The following is a 14,332-nucleotide window of genomic DNA, read 5'->3' as shown; positions in this document are numbered from 1 at the left end:
GACCTCTGGCCAGAGCTTGAACAATTTGCAATGGAAATGTTGGCTTGCCCCCATCCAGTGTCCTGGCCGAAAGGACGTTCAGCGCAGCAGGGGGAATCGTGACCGATAAGCGCACTCGCCTAGCTCATGACAATGTAGACTACCTCACATTTATAAAAATGAATGAGGCATGGATCTCTGAGGAATTCAACACATGTGACCAGTGGAGCATGTTTCATTGAAATTCCTCATGCCAGGCCACAAATATCCGCCAGACCGTCATCCACCCACAGCAATTCCTGGTCCTTGGCTTCGCTACATACAGCGGCATAAAAGGCATTTCATGTCCATTGAATGGCAAACTTTTGGGGCCTTTCAGGGCCGACAATTTTTTCTGTGAATGCCTAATGTACCTCCAGCCACAGAATACAACTTTCTTAGCTGTCAGTTAAACCCATGTGGGCTAATTTTTGGGGCCTATACTGGCCGACACTTACTTCTGTATCCTGTGAATGCCTAATGTACCTTCAGCCACAGAATACAACGTTCTTAGCTGTCAGGTAAACCCACGTGGTCTAATTTTTTGGGCCTATACTGGCCGACACTTAGTTCTGTATCCTGTGAATGCCTAATGTACCTCCAGCCATCAAATACTACATTCTTAGCTGTCAGTTAAACCCATGTTGGCTAATTTTTGGGGCCTGGAATGGCCAACACTTACTTCTGTTACCTGTGAATGCCTAATGTACCTTCAGCCACAGAATACAACGTTCTTAGCTGTCAGGTAAACGCACGTAGTCTAATTTTTGGGGCCTATACCGGCTGACACTTAGTTCTGTATCCTGTGAATGCCTAATGTACCTTCAGCTACCGAATGCAACGTTCTTAGCTGTCAGGTAAACGCATGTGGGCTAATTTTTGGGGCCTGGAATGACCGACACTTACTTCTTTATCCTGTGCTGTGAATGCCTAAATTTCAGACTGGAATTGAAAATCAATGGGTCTGTAAAGGTTCTGCCAAATTGTGGAATGGATGCAGACCAATTTTACAGATGTGTGAATGGACCCTATATGTATTAGACATGTATCAGTCCTGACTGATTTGTGAAAAAAAAATATATATTTTTTGCTGTAAAAAAGAAAAAAAAATTTAGGGCAACTTTTCCAATTGCAATACTTCTGTTATGATATTGTCCATGTGCTGGGACTATTTGTGCACAGCTAGTACGTCTTTTGTGGCTGCAAATATGACCTAAAGGTTTTTAAAGTTTGCCTCCCATTAAAGTCAATGGGGCCCGCCGCAAACTTGCGGTTCGCGGACTTTGGAGAAAATTTGCGACCGATGTTCGTCTATCTCTAATCATTTTGCCCCTGTACAAATCATTAGTAAGACCTGATCTGGAATATGCAGTTAAGTTTTGGGCACCAGTTCTTGTAAAGGATATTGGGGAACTGGAGAAAATGCAGAGAAGGGCAACCCAACTGATAAGAGGCATGGAGGAGCTTAGATATGAGAAAAGATTAGAGGAGCTAAATGTATTTTGTCTTGAGAAGAGGAGATTAAGGGGGATATGATCACCATGTAAAAATACATAAGGGATTCATATAGTGAACTTGATTGTTGAGTTATTCACTTTAAGGTCAACACAGAGGACAAGGGGGCACTCTTTACATCTAGAGGAAAACAGATTTCGTCTCCAAATACGGAAAGGTTTCTTCACCGTAAGAGCTGTGAAAATGTGGAATAGACTACCTCCAGAGGTGGTTCTGGTTAGCTAATTAGATTGCTTTAAAAATGGCCTGGATTCTTTCCTGGATGTACATAGTATAAATGGGTACTAATATTTATAGGTAAAGTTGATCCAGGGAATATCCGATTGCCTCTCGGGAGATCAGGAAGAAATTTTTTCCCCTTGCTGTAGAAAATTGAATCATGCTTTGCTGGGGTTTTTTTGCCTTCCTCTGGATCAACTGCAGGTATAGGATTATGTATATGGGATTGTATGATTGGGTTTTCTTTACTGTTTTTTGTTTTTTATTGGTTGAGCCAGATGGACTTGTGTCTTTTTTCAATCTGACTAACTATGTATTTTTCAACCTGACTAACTATGTAACTATGCAAGAAATATGTTTTATTTTTTGCGGTAAGCTGTGTGATTAAAAACCTATAACAAACAAACATATTGGATATATTGACTAGCCATAACATTATGACCTGTGAGTGGGATATATTAGGCAGCAAGTGAGCATGTTGCCCCTGAAATTGAAGTGTTGAAATCAGAAACTTACTGGATAAGAGCATCTCAAAAACTGCAGCTCTTGTGGGATGTTTTCGGTTTGCAGTGGCCAGGACCTGACAAAAGTAGTCCAAGGCTCATTTATGTATGTGAAGAATGTACATTAATCATACATACTAGGGGGAGTAGAACTGGGGGAATCCATAGCGAAGAAGGATCATAAGCTTAACAATAGCATGCAATGCCAATCTGCAGTTTACAAAGCAAGCAAAGTCCTTTCTTGTATTAAAAGAGGCATAGACTCCAAAGAGAGGGAGATATCATTTTGTCCCTGTACAAATCATTAGTAAGACCTCATATGGAATATGCAGTTCAGTTTTGGGCACCAGTTCTCAAAAAAAGGATATCGGGGAACTGGAGAAAGTGCAGAGAAGGGCAACCAAACTGATAAAAGGCATGGAGGAGCTCAGCTATGAGGAAAGATTAGAGGCACTGAAATGATTCTCTCTTGAGAAGAGGAGACTAGGGGGCATATGATCAACATGTATAAATACATAAGGGGTCCATATAGTGAACTTGGTGTTGAGTTATTCAATTTAAGGTTTTTACAGAGGACCAGGGGGCTCTCTTTACTTCTGGAGGAAAAGAGATTTTGTCTCCAAATATTGAAAGATTTCTTCACAGTAAGAGCTTTGACAATATGGAATAGACTCCCTCCAGAGGTGGTTCTGGCCAGCTCACTAGATTGCTTTAAAAAAAACAAAAAAAGCCTGGATTCTTTCCTAGGTGTAAATATTATAACTGGGTACTAATATTTATAGGTAAAGTTGATCCGGGGAATATCGGATTGCCTCTCGAGGGATCAGGAAGGAATTTTTCCCCTGCTGTAGCAAATTTGATAATCCTTTGATGGGGTGATCCTTCCTCTTGATCAACTGCGGGCAGAGGATTGTGTATATGGGATTGTATGGTTGTGTTTTCTTTACTGTTTTTTGTTTTTTATTGGTTAAGCCAGATGTCTTCTTTCAACCTGACTAACCATGTAACTATTAGTGCAGTGACAGTGCATTTTTTTTCAGCACTGATGACTGTAATAATAATGTCACTGGTCCCCAAAAAGTGTCAGATGTCCGATTTTTTTTTCCACCGCAATGACACAGTCCCGCTAAAAATCGCTGATCGCCGTCATTAATGACGAGAAAAAAAATGCTATAAAAATATTGCATCCTTTGTAGACACTATAACTTTTGCGCAAACCAATCAATTTCCACTATTGAGATTTTGTTACCAAAAATATGTAGCAGAATACCTATTGGCCTAAATTGATGAAAAATTATTTTTTTTTATTTTTATTCGCTGTGTTTTATAGCAGATAATACCACAGAGGTGATCAAATCCCACCAAATGAAAGCTCTATTTGTAAAAAAAAAAAGGACATATGTTTTATTTGGCTACAGCATCGTACGACAGTGCAATTGTCAGTTAAAGTAATGCAGTGCGGTCTCATAAAAAATGGCCTGGTCATTAAGGGGTAAAACCTTCAGGTCAAGAAGTGGTTAAAGCCATAATTCTCCTGCCTTTTTTTAATTTTTTTTTTCTCAATAATCAACTTTCTCACAGCCTCAATCACAATTTATTTAATTGTGGTTATACATTTATTACCATCAGTCATGGAATGTGTATTCCTGGGGAAAAGTGCTTCTTTAAATAAATACCTCCAATAAACGTATGTATGTTGATACACATTTCAAATGTATTAGATGTTTGGGGGCAAATTTAAGCCCTTCATCTAAGACCTATAACTCCTTATCACTAAGCGGTACTTTACTACTTTTGCATGTACAGTATATCTCAACTATATCTCTCAAACTAAACAGGACTATGCAAAGTCCTCCAATGGACTTCTACCTTCAACATGCTCACACCAATGACCAAAGTGTCAATCCATTTACCAAGTTGGAAGACTGCCAAATTGACACCTTGGTTTTGCTTTTTGTTGTTTAGTTTGTCTGTAAATGCCTATGTCAATCAGTCTTTTTACTGTCACATGACCTAATCAGCACAGTGACAGTCAATGTACTAAAGTGGCAACAGAAAAAAGCCATCATACACTTCTACTAAGCTGCAGAAATACAACCTGTTTAATTGTCAGCAATTTGGATGTACCGGGAGCCCAGGACCACATTAAATGGCTTCAGGATGGCAAGTGGAAGGAGACCAGGGAAAACCCATGCCTTGATCTCTTCTGCACGGAATCAAGCTGGAATTGGCAATGATTTGATCACTTCCGGTTTCAGAGCTGTCATCAGCCAGGGATGCTGTTAACCCAGCAAACCTCTGCTCAGGTATTTGCATTTGAGGTCAGAGATGACATTGTGGTCTATTAGACCCCCAATGTCTCAATAAAGAGTACCTGACACCTGCCCAATGCTACCACATGGGGTTTGTTAATCCCTTGTGATAGCAATAATGTTAAATAAATAAATTGGTTAAAAATAAAATAAAATGTATTTAAAAAAAAAAATGAAATGTGTTGCCCTGCACACACCCACAAATTCAAACACAACACAGGGAGTGTACATTTATGTAAATCGCGATTGTACAACATTATTGAGCCATCGCCACAAATATTGAAGTGAGTCATAATTCTACCACCAAAGCTCACAGTTAAATCTAAACTGATAAACAGTAAAGGCTTTTGAAACATTGGCTTTGGAGATTTTTGGGTACAAGACATGGGCGCACAAATGTAAGACCTAATATGTTTTGTATCTGCTTAATCAGTGCAACCCTATCTTTTATATTTGATGAAAAAATGGGCAGTATACTGTGTTTGTGTGCAGTAAAATAAATGTTATCATATTTGTTCCTGAAAATTTTTCAATTGATAAACAGATGCGCAAATATCATGCAATATAAATGCAACTTTTTATTTTACAAGCCCTCTGCTTTTAAGTAATTTTATTGTGAAAAATGCAGATTTTTACATGTGTGCAAAAAAAATTTAAGAATTGCTCTAGAGCAGAAGTAATAAATTACTTTTTCATTCTGAACAAAACATCTGTAGTGTTCTGAATATAAAACCAAAAATTAGTGCAGTGCTACTGTAAACTCCCCATATTACCTTAGATAGTGCAACTCATGTAACATCTAAGGTAAAATGTGGAGTTTACAGTAGCGCTGCACTCATTTTGGGTTTTACGTGGATTAAGTGTAGTGAAAGCAATTATTTTGTATCAGTTGCAACTGGAGATATTCAATATATTAAAGTGATTGTAAAGTCTTGTGTTTGGTATTTAAAAAAAAAAAAAAAAAAAAACATGTTATACTTACCTGCCCTGTGAAGTAGTTTTGCACAGGGGGGGCTGGATCCCCTTCTTCTTGGGTCCCTCTTTCCTGCTCCTAGCACCTCCCTCGTGTCAAGTGCCTCCCACAGTAGGCAGCTTGCTATGGGCGCACCTGAGCCGAGACACAGCTCCGTGTGTCCATTCGGACCCACCCATCTCTCTCCTGATTGGCTAACTGACTTTGACAACCGCGGTAGCCAATGGCGCCACTGATGTATCTCAGCCAATCAGGAGGGAGAGTCCTGGATGGCCGAGGGACTCAATGGCACATCGCTGGACAGGGATGGGGCTCAAGTATGTATTAGGGGGTGCTGGGAAGGCTTTTAATACTAATGCATAGAATGCATTAAGATAAAAAAAAATTCTGACTTTACAACTCCTTAACAGTCTGTTTGCAATAATAGGGTTGCGCTAAATGTATATTAACTGTTAGTGTTCTGCATATGAGACTCTCAAATTCGTCCACATTATGCCAGCTTACTTTGCCAGACAACCAAGAAAGAAGACTGTCATCAGTTTGGTTCCCTATCAAAAGAAAGTCAAAATTTGTATATTGTAAAACCAGTTTTTTATATATATATATATATATATATATATATATATATATATATATATATATATATATATATATATATATATTGTGACAGGAAGTCAGGTAAATCTGTGGATGTAGTCACAGACGGGAGATACATTTCCACCTGGTTTGGAAAGTTCACCAATTACTATAGGGTGTTGGCTGCAGAGATAGCCAGCAGGAAGTTGAAAACCATTCAGCTGTTCAGAATGAGGAAATGAAGGCCTCTATAATTTGTCCAAAGGAAATCTAAGGATTGCTGCCTCCTGTCGCCGTGTGGGCTGGGAGAGGAGGACAGTCAGATGTGTGCCCCCTGAAAGCTGTGTGAGCATGGGGAAGACCTCCTGAAGCGATGTGAAGCTGAGGAGGGCAACAAGTGTGAAGACTACTCGAGGTGAGGTCTTGGATCGTTTCTAGGTGAAAAGAAACCAATGGACATTTCCTGTGTGAAGTGGAAATTAACAAGTGTGAAGACTACTCAAGGTGAGGTCTTGAACTATTTCTATGTGGAAGAAATAAATGAACTGTTTGCTATGTGAAGAGACAAGCAAAGGGACAGGTTAAATGAACATGTGCTGTGTGAAGAGATAAAACATGGACTATTGAGAGTCTGCTGAATGATCAGCCAAGTCTGCCCAACAGTAGGTTGGGGACAGACTTCATTAGATAGGTTCCAGTGTGTGAAGGTAGCCGCCTAAAGTGGCAAGGATTTATTTTGTGTTTTATTTTTATTTTGCTGTTGCACTTGTGTGAATTAAACTGCAAGAATAAACCAAACTGTTGTTTGCAACCACTTCTCGGCTATCTCCCTGTGAAACGCACCCCCCAAAGGGGTCATCCACGCCTACCACCGAGCTAATCAACACCACAATATATATATTTTGTTTTTGTTTAAAAGTACATTAGAATATATGTGTAGGCACCTAAAGATGCTTGTTTTTATTTTTTTTTCCATCCATTACGTTACTGGATGGACAGGAAAGGCTTATTATAACCACTTTAGGTCTCATACTTATATATCGCTTACGAACCAAAGCTTTTAAATATCTTACAAACCAGAGCAATTTTTCATTTTTTTCTAGGGTCCTCTTTAATTGATGTTACCTTTGTGCTTAGTTCGGCCTTTTGATTGTAGGACAAATGGGGTTTCTTATGGTTAAATTGTCTTGCAAAATTGATACTATTTTCTGTGAAATTCATAGACAAAATTGCGAGCACTGTTGATTTTCAAAAAGTGCTACCAGTAGGCAGGGCTGCTGTTAGAAATCGTGGGGCCCCGTACAGACTACCTGGCAGGCCCCCCCCCCCCCCAAGAAAATATTAAAGATATATTTAGCTAAAATTACAACAAAATCACTATTATCAGACACAAATATAACATAACTCGCATAATTCCTGCTAAATCTAAAAAAAAAAAACTATGTTAAATCAAAAAGGTGAGCTGAGAAAAATATACAGGCTGGGCAGTTGGAGGTCAGTGATTAGAGAGACAGAGAGAGAAACAAAGTTACAATTTACAAATAAATAGAGATAAGTGCTGGGAGGGGGGCCCACACAAGGGAGGGGGATTAGTGAGGGACAACTGTCTCTTTCTCAACAGATAAAAGCTGATAGCAGGGAGAGGGACAGATCAGATTCAGGTGCTGGAGGAAGATTTCTGTATTTGTTGTCCATCACTAATCCCCCTCTCTATGTGGGCCCCCCTTTGTGCTTGGGCCCCCTACAAGCGGGCTGGTGGTCCCCCCCCCCTATCAGCGGCCCTGCCAGTAGGTAAATAGTATAAATGTTATTTTTTGACCCATTTCCTATTAATCTAAAACTGTTTCCGTACAATGCATTGCAAAGGTGTTTACAAATGAAATAAAGCTTTGTTTTACCAATTATAATGTGACACTAAAAAAAAAAAACATAACAAAACAAAAAACCTATAAACAAAATAAACCAAAGAAAAAAAATAAAATAAAAGTAAAATATTGCTGATTAAAAAAAAATAGCTCAATAGAATGGGGGAGATGTTAATTAGGGATGACAGGTATATTTTTTTATTGCATAGTAACATTGGTCCATCTTGGACCATGCCTGTCGGACAGTTGTGGAAGTGGAGAATCACTTTGGTAGTTGGTGTTATTACAGTGATTGCTGTGATCTTCACAGAATGTCTTGATTTTTTTCAACAAATACAAGGAATTCTCTCATTGGACATGATATAGAGGCAGGTGGTGATGTCATGATCTCTACCTCATCCATGATCTCTACCGCATCCAACCAGGACAATAAAAAGAAAAATAGTAGAAACATAATATCTTAGGAGAGAATTTACCAACTGCTTAGGGGAACCAGGTGATAATAAGTCGTTTATCAGTAATAAATAAATATATATATCTTTTTTTTTTTTTTTAACTTGTGGGATTGCTTTAAATGACACCATATGCAGCTCATCCATTTGATCTGCTGATGAATTCAACAGGGTACATACAAAATAACAATAATGCTACTTTGCATCTCTTAATCACGCTACTGAACATTCTTTACAAACACAGACCAGAAAGGTTATTTGTGACATCAGCGGCTTGAGCTGGCTGCTGTATTTACACAAATTACTCTAAAAGTGTCAGGAGAGAGAGTCAGTGGGGAGGAGAGCACATTGAGGAGACTGACACCTTTCTAGCCTCCTGGCTATGCGGCTTCCCCTCCTCGTTCCCAGGGGTTCCAGTTGATGGCCTAAATTTCCAGGCCTGACAGCAAGGGAATACCATTAGCAGTTGCGGAACTACCAGGGTTGCAGCAGTCACACTTGCGGCTGGCCCCTGGAGTTTTGCCACCATGGGGGCCCGCCGGCAGCTGCCGCCGATTCTAGGCAATGATCGTGGCAATATGCCCCACACATAGTTGTACACTGTGGGCAAAACCCGCTGCCCCCGCTAATTGCAGGCATCATGTCAGTCGGGACATTATACATTCACTGTGCTTGAGTGAGCACTCACTGCTACTGGCACAGCGCTCTGCCCATTCCTCCAAGCAGATCAATGTTGGGTGGAGGAAAAAGTCAGCTGATCAACTGATGAGCCAGTAGAGGGAAGGGGGAGGAGATCTCCCCTGCGTGAGCCAATATGAACACAGGGTCCCCATGTCGGGAGAGCTGCTACTGGATACACTGTGAGGCCAGGCTGAGAGCGTTGAGCAAGGAGGAGGATCGACTGAGACTTAGAACAGGTGAGTGCCAGTGTCACCATCCCATCCCCCTCGCCATCCCTCTGCCACTGATCTTATTCCTCCTTCCCATTACCCCCACCATCCCTCTGCCACTGATCCCATCCCTCCATCCCATCCCTCCCACCACCCCTCTGCCACTGATCCCATCCCTCCATCCCATCCCACTCACCATCCCTCTGTCACTGATCCCATCCCCCCACCATCACTTTGCCACTGATCCCATCCCTCAATCACCATCCCTCTGCCCCTGATCCCATCCTTCCATTCCATCCCCCCGCAACATCCCTCTGCAACTGATTCCATCCCATCCCCCCACCATTCCTCTGCCACTGATCCCATCCCATCCCATCCCCCCATCATCCATCTGACACCGATCCCATCCCCCCACCATCCCTCTGCCATTGATCCTATCCCTCTACCACAACCCCCCCCACCATCCCTCTGCCACTGATCCCACCCCCCCACCATCCCTCTGCCCCTGATCCCATCCATCTACCACCATCCCATCCCCCCCAACCATCCATCTGCCAGTGATCCCATTCCTCTGAAATTGATCCCATCCCTCCACTCCCATCCCACCCCCCCACTATCCCTCTGCCACTGATCCCATCCCTCCACCCCATACCCCCCACCATCCCTCTGCCACTGACCCCTTCCCTCTATCCCATCCCCCACCATCCCTCTGCCTCTAATCCCATCCCATCCTTCTGCCCCTGATCCCATCCTCCCCACCATCCCTCTGCCACTGATCTAATTTCCCCATCCCATCCCCACCACCATCTCTCTGCCACTGATACCATTCCTCCACCATCCCTCTGCCACTGATCCCATCCCTCCATCCCACCCCCCATCTCTCTTCCACTGACCCCATCCCTCCACCCCATCCCCCTTCCATCCTTCTGCACCTAATCCCATCCCTCCACCACCATCCCTCTTCCACTAATCCCATCCCTCCATCCCATCCCCCCACCTTCCCTCTGCCACTGATGCCATACCTCCACATTCCTCCCACCCACCCCTACCATCCCTCTGCCACTGATCCCATCTAGGGATGAGCTTCAAGTTTGAGTCAAAGCTAAGTTCGACTCGAACATTGGATATTCACCCGTTCATCCAATGACAAACAAATGCGCTTCTTTGCGGGAAATTCAAGCGCCCACATCCATAATGCATCGCGTGCATGGCACATGCAGTGCGTTATTTGATTGGCCAAAGCATGCACCCTGACCTCCATGCTTTGGCCAATGAAATCATCTCTGCCATGATTGGACAAAGGCAGCCTGCCTTTAGCCAATCAAGGCTCAGGGGCTAAGTACACGCCCCACACTATATAAAGGCTGCTCGCACAGCAGTCACGTGTAGTGTGACTGTGTGGGCGAGACAGCAAGTGAATATACCCTATATTGATCTCTATATAGGACAATTGATTAGATATCAGGCCATTCCATATATATATTGGTCAGTTCAGTATACCCAATATTGATCTCTATCTCTATATAGGACAAGAGGTTTGTAAAAAAAGGTGGGGAGGAGGATCTGTCATCCTACCAAAAAATCACCTCTGTATCCAAATTTTCCTACACAAGACCAGGGTGAACCCAAGCAGATTTGAGGTTTTCTTGAAGCTTAGTCTATGAAAAGAAATACAAGATATCACAAATCTCTGCAAAAGATCCATCCCTAAACAAAGTGGCCAACTCTGTATCCAGATACCTACTTAGAAGCATTGCTTCCATGGCTAAGTACACTGGGGTTCTCCCCGTTTCGGGGGGCATCAGCCCACTATTTTCAATGGGGCTTGGGGTTTTTTTCTTTTTTCTTTAACCGCGCACTTCAGGGTGGCCACCGCCGCCATGATAGTATGCATGCTTAAACCTACACGCCACACCCCAATTGCATTGAGCGTCATTATAGGCTCCAGCCACAGGCCTGTTCTTTTTATTTTTTAACATTTTCCATTGATGCCTCTGATCCTACAAAGACATCACAAGAAAATGACAATGAACCTGAAGACACAGAATAAGTTACCCCCCTTAAGTATACATTTAACACTTTCGAAATGCTCAGATCTCGATGGTCCCACTTCAGATCAGGCAACACTGACATATGTTGGCAGAATCATTCAACACACCTGAGCCAACCCATACCCCTCATATGTCCCATAGGGTTCCCATATGCTATCAAAGTTTCAAAAAAGAGGGGGCATTCATAGCATGGCCATTCAAGATCAAAATCAAGATTCAGTGCTGAGGTGCCTGAAGTTATCTGCACACTCACCTTGTTAACACCATTTGGTGAACCCAGCCCCTCCTGCCCAGGCTAGAACCCAGACAACCTGAATGTGCCAATCTGATCTAACCAAGCATGGAGCCCTTCCATAAATCCTAGAATCCCTAAAGCTCCTTGTGGCACTGAAGATAGATAGTAATGCAGAAATGTGCAAGGAAGCAAAATGAAACAGCTTGAACAGCATGAGCAGACGCGACTGTGCTCGTCAATCTAGAAGCCACTGCCAAAGGATCTGCAATCCGAGAAGCAACTGTAGAGTGACACAGAACTGGGAGGCCCAGCAGAAGGTGCATTGGGCACTGAAAAACAAAGGTTAAAGAGCCAAAGTCTGCCCTAAAACAGCATTGCCTCCCAAACTAACCCTTAAACTGTGAAGAAATAGCAGGAGGCTTAACCCCAGAGAAAGGTATGGCGTGTAAAGGGGAGACTTAATCCAGCACCTTAGACCACTCAGCCAACAGTAAAAACAGTAAAAGAAGAGCAAGAGCAAGGGTTGGGGGGGGGGGGGGGGATAGAGTAGAGAAATTAACAATTGAAGGTCCTGCAACTAGCATAGACAATTAAGAAGTGCTGCCCTCAGGAATAGATGCATTTTCTGAAGACATACAGCAAGGAGTCCCCCTGTTCCCATAAGTAGCATAATCTCCCCCCTCAGCAAAAGCAGGAACAGTCTAGCTAGAATTAGGGCTGACACCCTCATTCACCACTTGTCAACAGTATCCGCGCTGAGGGTTCCCATAATGAGATTTCCATCCAGCACCATTGGCCACCCAGCACATTTTAGATTTGGCTCTGGTGGTAATACAGCCTCTCCTTGCAGATATTCTTGGTGATAGAGAGGATAACTGTGCTGAAAAGCTCTGGGAATGAAGCAACTTACCAGGAGAAACAGATTTGGCTGACAAGTTTGAAGGAGCCTTAGCAAATGGGGCCAAAATGGGAGAAAGGGGAAATGTAAAAGGAGGGATGAGAGAGAAGAAAGGGAAAGATAAAATTAAAGGGGAAGAAGGGGTTAGAGGATTTAATAGAGCTGTATGAGCAGAACAGGTTAAAGAACTAAGGATAGCTGAATGAGCAGGAGGAGTAAAGCATAAGAGGAGTGGGAACAGAAGGGGGTTAAAGGATTAAGGAGAGGAGAGAGAACAGAAAGGTTTAATCATTTAGAGACATGGAATAATTAGTGTTAAGCACCAAAACACCTTCGCAAAAGATAATTGATTTTGTGTATATGTGAAGTGATTATTTTATAAATTATAAATATGTGATTGTTGTGTATATATAAATAAACTGTGATAAATTAAATCTGTTGTGTGTGTGGAAATTGATTCCAAACAGTGAGCAGCAACATAAACCATATAAAAACGTACAATATGTAAACTTATATAGTGATATATAAAATACCACGCTCAATCAAAGTGACACACATCTCTCTGTGCACTCTAAACCAATATTGGTGCAAATGTAAAATATAAATTATAAATACATTTAAAAATAAAAAAATATAAAAAATAGAAAGATATCTCTTGAAAGCCACAGAGGAAATCTCAATTTCAGAAACTTCTTATATTCCTTGAAATGCTTTACACCTCCACCAAGCTGGTTACACCCAGTGTGAACAAACCACTTACCGGAACTAACGGACCCCTTAATTACAACCGTATTCCCAGTAGGTTATGGACAAAGCGATTCAGCAATAATAAGCAAGGCACTGTTTATCTTCCAATTCTACCAATAACTTCAAGTTGATACCTCTCTATATTCTCATACCCATATGGATGTATAACAGCCTGTATTCACCATTTAGATTTGCAGGGATGTAATGGGAAGATAAGAGAAGGCACTCATGGTGTAGTATCAGATTAGTAAATTTATTCAGACAATACAGGTTGCACTTACATAAAATCTTCTTGAAATGGTCAGTAAAACAAGCAGGTCACGGTTCCCAAGCAGTGAACGCCGCTTCCACGTTCCACAGGAAGTTGCGTATTACGATCCCACGTCCGACGCATTTCGTCAGCGCGTAGCCAACGTCATCAGGGGTCATGTGATCGGAATTCTCAAACCGGTATTTGTGCGGACAGGCCGCACCAATTGACCAATCCGTCTCCATCCTATGCCAGGACCTCCCAACCATGAAGTAGTTACTACTCCGGGAAATCTAGTCGATCTTGCCCATAGATTGGAATGTATATTGGCACTTTTAAATAAATACATTTGATTTGTAAATCATTTATGGATAACGGAATTGGAATTGGTCAATGACTATAACTAAATCAATATAAAACACTAACTAACATTAAAATGTATGTAATATAAATTAATAGATTCAATTTGTATTCAATGCATTCACATATGCAATACAGTATATTCAATGCAGACCCATACACAGCGCTGTATCTAGGCCTAGGCTGACAAGGCCCAGGCCTAGGGCGGCACTTTGCGGGGGGGGCGGCAAAAAAGCCGCCCCCCCCTGCACGAACTCCCCCCCAACCCGTCCTCCCGGGACCCGCCGGGTACCGGCAATGTTCTGCATCCTTCCCGCGGCCGCCCTCCGCCGCACACAAGCAGTGACAGACAGTCCCAGGCGGCCGGCGGCTTGAATAAGTAAACACTTGCGGCTTGTTTCACTGCAGTCTGAAGCTGCTGAAGTGGCGGCGTCGCGGCGACGTACTTTGCCAGAGGAGAGGGAGGGG

Source organism: Pelophylax lessonae (assembly GCF_965119305.1).
Source record: "Pelophylax lessonae genome assembly, chromosome: 11".
NCBI classification, from domain to species: Eukaryota; Metazoa; Chordata; class Amphibia; order Anura; family Ranidae; genus Pelophylax; species Pelophylax lessonae.
The sequence above is the reverse complement of the archived record's forward strand: the minus strand, read 5'-3'. Positions refer to the sequence as shown.